Genomic DNA, 9,864 nt, shown 5'->3' with positions numbered 1-9,864 from the left:
TTTTGTTATCTCCCCGCCAGTGGTACAGGCTGGGAGACGTATCTGCAGTGGCTGACCTCAGCCTGTCCCTGTCAATGTTTCTGAAAAGCCCTGACGTCTAGAAGCTTCGTGATGATATAACCTGCCTCATTATATTTTATTGGGTGTCCAGGTCTCTGCATGGCTCCCTGTGGACTCCAGAAGGTAACACCAGCATTGCTCCTGGGGAAAGCGTCTAAGTGGCAGAGAAAACAAGTTGGAGGCCCGTTGCAGCCCCTCGGCCTGACTGGATGCTCTCCCCGCTCTGCTCACACACCGAGCCGCCTGCCTGACTAGCCAACTGGCTTCGCTTAGCCATTAAACTCTGTTTGAAGTTTTATTTCCTTCTATTCTTGTTATCTCAGTGGGCAATCACTCTCAGGACATTTTGTAACAAATAGCATTTTCTGTTCTGCTGAGAACACAGGCCTCTGGCCTATAGCCTGGTCGTGCTTGAGAGCCTAGCCCACCCCTTCCCCCAGCCTGAACCGCATTCTTTCTTGCTTCTTGTTGTCGTTTTTAATAATATTATTTATTTCTGAGGACCTCAAGTGTACAGAAGTGAGGTATATATATGTGTCCCAGTTCAAGTCACACTACCATCAAGGCCTTGTGTTTTATTTTTTCCTCCATCTCTGTCCCATTCTCTCCCTCTGCAGGAACCCATTTATATTGCAAGGCCTGAAATGCTGTGGGCTGAGCCGCACAGAGCCCCACAGGCCTAGCTGTGAAGTCCCTGCTCTCGCCAGACATGTCCCCACCCAGCAGGAAACTCTCTCCTCCTGGTTAGGCCCCCACCAGCTGGATCAGCCGCATCCCATTCGGTCGGAGATCTAATGATTTCGCCTCCTTGCCAGCCTGTAGATTTATTCAAACAAGCCAGTCCTGTTCTCCCAGGGAGCCAGGGGCACCCCCACCCTGCAGCCCCGAAATGCCTGCTGCCTGCGGCCCCTGCGGGTTGTCTCTGCTCCCTAGTGCGGCCCCCGATGGCCCTGTGTGCTCTGTGGTGTCCTCCGTCCCAGGGCTGTGAGTACATGTGACTGATAAACTGCGGTCGGTCTCATTTGTCCTGGGTCCACTGCCATGGTTGCAGGACGCACAGGATTTGGGGCAACGGGTTGAGTGGTAGATAATGAGGATAGTGCTCTGTGCATTTCATACATGTACTTCCAAACCGTCTGCCATAATTCCATTTAGACCTATGGGCGGCCATGTAAAATGCAGGGCGTGTTTTACTTTGCAGAAGGTGTTGTGCTCCAGGGTTTCTTCCTGGAGCACTTGTTCTCAGTGCCCCCCGCCCCCAGATCCTTTCATCGCTCACTGTTTATTGCCTACTCCTGGGACTTGAGAGGAACTTTCTCTGTTGTAAGAGTGGGACAGGTTGGAAGGGGGCAGGGTGGGCATGATCCCTGGGAACAGTCCTCAGTCCATTAAGTAATAAAACCCCAGCTTTCTCACAAACCTGGGGTGTTCTCTAGGGGGTTCCCCGGAGATCCTCGGCAGGAAGGAGGCCCAGCTGCCCACAGAGGCGCCCTGCTCTGTAACCAACCCTTTCCTTCCCTTCCCTCCTCTTCCCCTCCACATCTCCCTTCCCCACTCACCTACCAGTTCTTCCTGTGATCCCTACCCAAGCAAACTAGTTACCCTTAGATCCTTGTCTTAGCTTCTGCTTCCGTTTTCACTTAACGTTGCGTTTGAGAACTCCACGAGTTGCTGTACACAAACACATTTCAGTTGCAGGGAATCCCACATGGGCATTCACTAACTGTCACACATCCCTTTCCCTGGTGACAGCTCCATTTCCCATAACCTGCCCTGGGCTGGCCATCCTTGGCCACCTCTCCGTGTGGATGGGTGACTGAGCCTGTCTGGGGTGGACACCCAGACCTGGGAGTGCACACTAAGAATTGTCAGCTTTCTCTCAAAAGTGGCTCTGCCCATGTATTCTATCCCTCGCAAAGCAGGAGATTGACTTTCCTGTGTTGCAGGCTGGGTTTTTCAGAAACAGGCGTCATGACAGAATCTGGTGAGCAAGAGGATATTTATTAGGGATCAACATCTATGAAGGGAAGGAGGAGGAAGGAAAATTGGGAGGAGGAAGCTGAAGGGTGATGCAGGCTCGGGGAAGGCTGGGCAGGTTGTGGCTGACCTCGCAAAGCAGCTGGGGAGTCACTGCTGCCCCTCAGTGTCCTGTGCTGGCTGCAAAGGCCTGGCCTTTCTTTCCCACTTTGCCCACGATAGGTGAGGCCGAACCTGAACACGGCTCTGTGCTGAAGACATCCTCGCAGGTGGACAGCAAGTCCCTCCTCAGATGGGAATCGGGGCACAGCTCTTCCTGCCATTTGACTTGAGAAAGTGGTATCTCATTGCTGTTTTGACTTGCATCTCCCCGACTACTGGGGACTTTGGAAATGTCTTTATGTGCTCATTAGTAAAGCTGATTTATCCAGTTGAAATCAGTTGTTAAAATGGCCACAGTTCGAACCCCCAAAATACCGCCTCCCTAACCTGGCCCAACCACCAACTCAGCCACTCCCCTGGGACCCTCTAGACTGCTCCACAATCCAGTGTTCACAGGGGTGTCTAGCACCACCGGGGTCCTCCATGACCCTGACCCAGGAATGCAGCCAGGCTGTTCCATGGGCCAGTGCCTGTGTCATGTCTGCTCTGAAAATCGCCCTGAAAAGGAGCTGTTTCCTTTCCATGAACTGCCTGGGTAGAACCATCTGCAATCTTTCTATGGAGTTTCTAAACCTTATCCAGGAGGATGGTGTTTCAGGTTGCAGGGCTTTTGTGGTGGTGAGTGTGGGGTAGGTGAGGGGGAAGGGTTTAGGCTGGGACCTCCCTCATTTAGCTCCCCGCGAGAACCAGCAGGCCTTCATGTCAGAGGCCAAACAGATTCAGGGCCTAGGAGAAGGTCGGGCTGAGGACGCCGGGGGTTCCTTGGGCAGAGAAGAGCAGAGGCCTGCAGCTGTGCTCTCGGGGAACCCAGGCGATCAGTGACATTCCTGAGGAAGGCTTATTGAACACCTGCTATGGCCGTCCCTGGCATGAGTGGGCGGAGGGTGTCCTGCCACTGCCACCACCACTGCCTTCACAGCAGCTCCACACACCTGCCTCTATTACTCTGTGTCCTACTAGCCTCTGCCTGCTCTGGCCTTGCCCCCAAACACCTACTCTTGACACTAAATCCCAACTAAACTTTATTTCTAAGATACAAATCTGGACGTATCTCTTGAATTTTCAAAACCCTTCAAAAGCCCCTTATTGTTTATTAGTATTGTGTTATCCAGGGAGCATAACTGGTTGTGTCCCTTTTAGCTTTATATGATGGATAAAAAAAAAACAAACAAAAAACTTAATGTTCTTCACCAAAAGTGAAGTGAGTGTTTAGGTGTAAACATTTGAAAAACATGAGAAGGAAATCTTCGGTGATTGAAATTATTTTGGGATTATACTACTCCGAAATGGTTGCATTCATCATTTTATATTTTTTAATGTCCACAGCTCAGGACTTTTTTGAAATACGCCAAAAATAAAAGGGAGAGTTTGGGGGGGAAAAAAAAAAAGGAAAAAAGAAAGAGAGAAAAGCTCCTCATTGTCTGTAGCATAAAATCCCTTAGCCAGGCACATAGGATCTTCCCTCAGCTGGGCCAGCTCTCATGCTGTCCCATGTCCCCTGGCCCTCCTCCCCACAGACACCCATTTACCTTTCATTTTTCCTCCATCCCCAAAACAGCTCTGGAGTCTCCACGTCCTCATGGCTTTGCTCACTGGGTTCCTTCTGCCTTGATTGCCTTCCCTTTCTTCCCATGGGGGACAATCCCTCTGTGAAGTTTCTCTGACTCCTAGTGGTCAAAATGGGTGGTTCCTCTCACTGGCTCTCCCAACAGGTGGGAGATCAAAGCCGACTTAATTACCCAGGTGAAGAAGAGGGAGAACAGAAGGGCTTCCCGGGCAGAGGGAATGGTGTGGGCAGAAGACTGGGGAGGAAGGGAGCTCAGGATTTGTCCACCAGTAGTAGGCAGTTCAGGAGGGCTGAAGAGAAGCACGTGTGTTGTGTACGTCAGGGGTCCGGGGTGGGGTGGCTGGAATGAGAGCAAAGAGATAGGCAGGGACCTCTTAGTTGATGTCTGACTTACCTTCTGGCAATGGGGAGCCACTGGGCGTTGTAGGCAGATGGAAGTCCGGTTTCATCAGCCTCCTCTTGTGGTTCAGTCCAGCACCTTACCCCAGTTGGGACCTTTTTCCAGGCTCCTGTGTCTCGACGGGCTCCCACTGGCCACTGAGCAGAGCCTTCTGAGGCTCACGGAACCCAGCTGCTTCGTTAATGGTATCGCTCCATGGGTCGTGCGGTCTCTGGTTCTGGGAGAGCTGAACCCAGGTAAAGCCCGGACTCACTCCTCAGGCTCTAGTCCATATGAAAGCTGTTCCTCATCTGAGGAGCAGGGTCTCTGGGTGGGCAGAAGTGGAGCATGGGTCCCCCACGGCCAGGGGGAGCTCAACAGTAAGACCAAAGCCCATTGTCTTTTGTGTTTCAACCAAGGGTACGGTTGGCTTCAAATGGCTTTTGAAAACTCAGGCCTTAACCCAGAGGATCTAGATACTACCAGGATGGGGGAAAAGGGGACAGTGCCCAGCCTGAGCTAAAAGAGCCTGAGTTGAGGGGGCCCCACAGAAGCCTATGTTTTCATTACTAAGCAACTTTAGGAGGAGTGTGTTTGGGGAAAGAAAGACGGTGGGGTAATAAGTCTGTAATAATGGCTGCCATGTGGAGGGAAGGCGATGTTACCCAGCTACGAACTAGAAAGCATGGTTTATATTTTCAACAGTTGGAGAAAGAAATGAAAACTGAATATTTGCTGCACCTGTGAAAACATATTTGATCATGATGGCAAGTCCAGCATTCTTAGTGTGGGGTTCATATTTCATAACTCGTGTTCAAACAAGAAAAATGATTATAATGTTAAGTATTTCCTGAGTTTATTTTGATGGATGACAGAATAAGTACTGTATCTTTCACTCATTAAAATACAGATTGGTGTAATTTAATAAATGAACTTAATACACAGATGTTCCAGCCTGTTTTACCAGGGTGTATATTAATCAACTTCTTTATATATGATCCTCTTTTATATTTTTTAAAGAAACTTGCAGGAGCCAAGAATTTATTAGATTTGCATGCTCTAGGACGAGTATCCAATGTCAGGTACACGCAGGAGTGTATTAAGATGAAACAGAGCCAGAGTCTGCAGAACGGCCAGGCCCCCACAAGGGTCGTCCTGGGCTCCCGACTGGCTCTCTGGGTCACCTCAGAGCCCGGTTCTTCGCCAGCTCACGGGTCCCTGCTGGGCTTACCTGCTGCCGCCACTGCCTCAGGCCTGCTCAGAGGTGCCTCTGGAGCTCTAGGTCGGAGGGGGTGGGCTTGGGCCCTTAGGTGGCCCAGACTGGACAGGATAGTGGCTTTGGCAGGAAGAGGCCTGCAGCCCAGGGGGCGGGGGAGAGCGGCAGGGAGGGCTCGAGGGCACTTCTCAGCTTCCCTGGCCACCCTCCATGGCCTCTCGACTCCACATCACTCTCCCTTTCCTCACTGTCTCTTGACAGCATGTTTGGGGGCTCTGCTTTCTTCTGTTGTGTCTCCCGTGAGGGAAGCTTGCCTCACTGATGAGACTACAAACTCCCAAAGACAGGAGCCGTGTCTCTGCCAGCCCCGCAGTCTGTGCCCCATGGATCCGGCTGGGCTGTACCGAATCCGTGTGTCAGAGTCAGGACCTGCCTCCCGACGGAGCTGGCTTTGGAAGGGGGCACAGAAACCCTGGTTCAGCCGTTCTAGAAGCCGCAGGGACACAGCGTTGCCTTCCTTCTCTGGTGAAGTATGGAGAAAGCATGACCACAGGAGCTTCAGTTACTCTCTTTGCTCACGGGCAAATCCTACTGAAAATGACCGAGGGCTCAGGGGAGGCTGTCTCTGGCTGGCAATGGCATTGGGAGGCTGGGGGAGGGTGTCTTGGGCAATGGCATCGGGAGGCTGGGGGAGGGTGTCTTGGGCCAGGCAGCCTGCTCTGTCCGCATAGAGCTCTCAGTTTTCTCTCAGAGCACCACGCACTCTCTCGGTAGTTGTGGAACTATTGTTCCATTTCTTGATGCACAGCACTGGTTGGAGATGCTACAAGGCCAGGGGTCATTTCTCATCCATTTTGGTATCTCTCTCCTCCTGGGAGCTGAGCCCAGCCCTCTTGCGCCCTCCCCTGTCCCCCAGGTAGATGGTCAGTGCGAGTTGGCTTGATCCTGTGACTGAGATAAGCCCTCGCCACCGGAACATGAACACTGGTGTCCCTCCAGGTCACCCCAAGGATGGGTGCTCCCGGGCAGCTGCAGTTTGAGTCGGCCCATCCCCTCTGCAGCCCCTCTGTACCCCTCAGTGGCTCATCAATCACGCGGGCAGGGCCTGCGGGTGGGTAGTGGCTCTGCTGTCACTTGCCTGTTTACAATAAGCTCTGGCCATAATCATTAATCATTCATGGAAGCTGTGGTTAGCGGCCCTCCGTCAAGTAGATGGTTTCAGGTTTTCCGGGCTAAGTGCCTCTCCAGCAAGCATCCTTCCAGGCCCTTTCATGTCCAGCCATTTGATGTTCTGTGCATGCCGAGCTGGCCTCCAAGGCCAGGCTTTGTTCTGGAAGGTTGTTCTAAATGCTTCCCTCAGGGCCAGTCCAAGAAAGTTCTGGGCTCCAGCTCCACGTCTGCACGGGAAGTAGAGCTTGTAGGATGAGTCTCTGTTGAGCACTTCAGAGGGTCCAGTTCTCTGCCAGGCCGTGCGGATCAGAGAGAAAGAGAAGGCGCTCACTCTGCCCTCAGACCCCCATTTAGGGACAGAGTTCATGCAAAAATTTGGCCAGCAAGATGGAATTTATTTAGATGCAGAGGACTCGAACAGCCCTTTGGTCCACAAGCTTCCCAAGAGGGTAGAAGCCTGAGGGCTGGGCAGCGGACGGGGAGAATTGAGGGAATACAGGAGCAGAGGCCAAGGGGGAGGACGGCTCTGTGTGTGTGTGTGTGTGTGTGTGTGTGTGTGTGTGCGCGCGCGTGTGCGCGCGCGCACATGCGCGGGCCCTGCCGTGTGGTCTGAGCTGGGCCTGTGGTCTGAATGGCAGACTGAAGCCCTTGGATAATGGCCTGGAAACAGGGCTTGCAGTGAAAACCCTGTTTGTTGGGAGAAACATAAACTTTAATCTGAGAAAATTTAACTTTACATTTAATCCGAAAATGACAGTATTTCCTGCAAGTTAGTAATATGGTCATAGTCAGAGGTTCCTGAGTTCCTTGAAAAGATGCATAATGCCCAGGAGGGGAATTTGCTGGGAAAGCTAGGACTAGTGTTCAGCCGGGTTCGGCAAACACTTCCTGGCCCCTCTAGGTGCTTGGAGCTCTGCCATGGTGCTGGGAATCGTCCTGAAAATGCAGACAGAGGAGTTGGAGTGCGTTGCACCCAGGGCCACGCCTGGCTTCACAGTGTTGGGGCTAGGGACTCCAGGGCCCTGAGCTACAAGGAGTATAGGCCAGAGGCTGGGGCTTTTTGGTTGCTGAACTGTGAAGTTGACATAGAGATATTATTGAGGCTGATACCCCAGACTCCATTTCAGCATCTTTGCCAGAGAATATTTCCTCCTAAGACACATTCACTGCATGTTCATCCACTGAGGCCCAACTTTGAACCAATAAAAGAACTCCGGGGATTCAGAAGGAAGAGACATCACATCTAGTTATGGGGGATCAGGCATGGCTTCATCTAGCAGATGCACTTTGGTGGGGTCTGGAAGGACAGGAAAGACTTTCCCAGGCACAAGTGGGCTAGAATGAGCTTGCCAGGTGCACAAAGGCACAGAGGCTAGTCTGACTTGCTGGCGGCCAGGGTCCTTGTGCCAGGGTGGAGGGAGAGGCAGCTGGCAGCACAGGATGGCATGAAGCTTGGCATTCCAGGCTGAGTCTCGATCTCTAGCCCTGGGGAACCATGCTCTGCTCCTGGATCACACCCTACCTGCTTCATCGATGTGTTCTCATCGCTGTGTTCTCAACTTTCTCATTCCTGCAGCACAAGATGTTCTCTGTCACCTGAACAGCCATCCTCATGTTCTCTCTGTGATTTTCTCACACTGTCTTTTCTACGTAGGAAACATTTCCTTTCTTTACCTCCTGGAGAATTTCTCTTCATCTTGCAAACTCCAGCTCAGATGCCAGCTCTTCCTTGCAGCCTTCCCTGACTGCTGGAGGTGGTCTGCATGGATTACGCTCTCCCTGGTGTCCCCCAGTGGGGGCTTCTGATGCTACTCACCACTTAATAGGAGGTAGTTGGGGGGAGGGGTGGTGACAGTCTGAGACCTGTCTCTGCTCTTCACTGCCTGGGTAACCAACCATCTTGATTTTCTCATCTATAAGAGAGAAACAATATTGCAAAATGTTTTGAGTAGCAATTCATGGGATAAATAAAGTGATGTGTGTAATGCCTGCTACAGAGTCCAGCACAGAGTAGGTACTCAGACTGGGTTAGGCTTCTTCTCCTTCCCTGGCTGTATTCTGCCTGTGCCCCTGTCAGCTGTTTACGGGCAAGTCTCCGCCATGAGGCTGTGAGATCCATGGGGCAGAATCCCTGTTTCTGGTACCCTCTGTGTCTTGCACGGTAACTGACATGGAGTGTGGGCGCATGACTAGGACTGCTCTGAACCTGTTTCGTCAAGACTCCTCTACCATGGAAAAGGAGCATAGCTATTCAGGGATATTTATAGATGTGGGAATCAAGCTTGCTTTTTTTTTTCTTTTTTATGAATGTTCTGATTAAGCCAGAAACTTCCTGAAATCATACAATTCTCCTATCCCCAGAGAAGGATTTGAATAAAGTATCCTCTTGATGGAAGGAAAATTAGAGATAATTAGTCCAGTGGTTTTTAAGATTTGTAAAGACTGGAGCCATTTTTTCAAATGAAATTTTGTATAGAAGCTTGAACTACACAACCAGACAAGGCAGGATTTTAGGAATATAGTGATATTTATTAGTGATTAATGAGAATTAATTAAATCCTATTGACAAATATATTTATTGTACAATTTCAAGCTTATAACAAAGAAGTGAATAAATAACAAGTAAGGGTATGAACAATAGATCAGCTAGACAAATGTATTTATTTTATAATCCCAAACTTATAAAGATATTTTTAAAATATATGGAGGGCACGTATTACATGGAGTACTGGGTGTGGTTCATAAACAGTGAATTCTGGAACACTGAAAAGAAATTAAAATATATATATAAAAATTTGAAATAAAACATTTCTAGAATCCATAAAGTAACGTGGCTCTCTAGGGCCCAGAGTGTATTGATATGACTTGTTGACTGAGTTCACCGTTTGTGTCACAGATGAGTAAACTGAGAGATGCAGTATGACAAGGACATGTCAAGACCACACAGAGACTAGGTGGTGGGCTGGGGTGAGAACCCAGGTCTTCTGCACCCCACCCCAGAGCTCTTTCAACTATATTCTCTATCTCTCCTAATTCATCTGAGTAAAAAGGTGTCTTTATTGTTATTTGTTTTTTTTTTAAGATTTTATTTATTTATTTGAGAGACAGAGCATGAGAGAGAGAGAGTGCACAAGTGGGGGGGAGGGTTTGAGGGAGAATCAGACGCCCTGCGGAGCAGGGAGCCCAACATGGGACTGGATCCCAGGACCCGGGACCATGACCTGAGCTGAGGGCAGACATTTAACCAACTGAGCCATCCAAGTACCCCTGTTATTTGTCTTTTATTTATTTATTTTTTAAAAGGTTTTATTTATTTGACAGACAGCAATCGCA

This window comes from Enhydra lutris, unplaced genomic scaffold (assembly GCF_002288905.1).
Source record: "Enhydra lutris kenyoni isolate GAN:26980312 unplaced genomic scaffold, ASM228890v2 scaffoldscaffold35, whole genome shotgun sequence".
Lineage (NCBI taxonomy): Eukaryota > Metazoa > Chordata > Mammalia > Carnivora > Mustelidae > Enhydra > Enhydra lutris.
The sequence above is the reverse complement of the archived record's forward strand: the minus strand, read 5'-3'. Positions refer to the sequence as shown.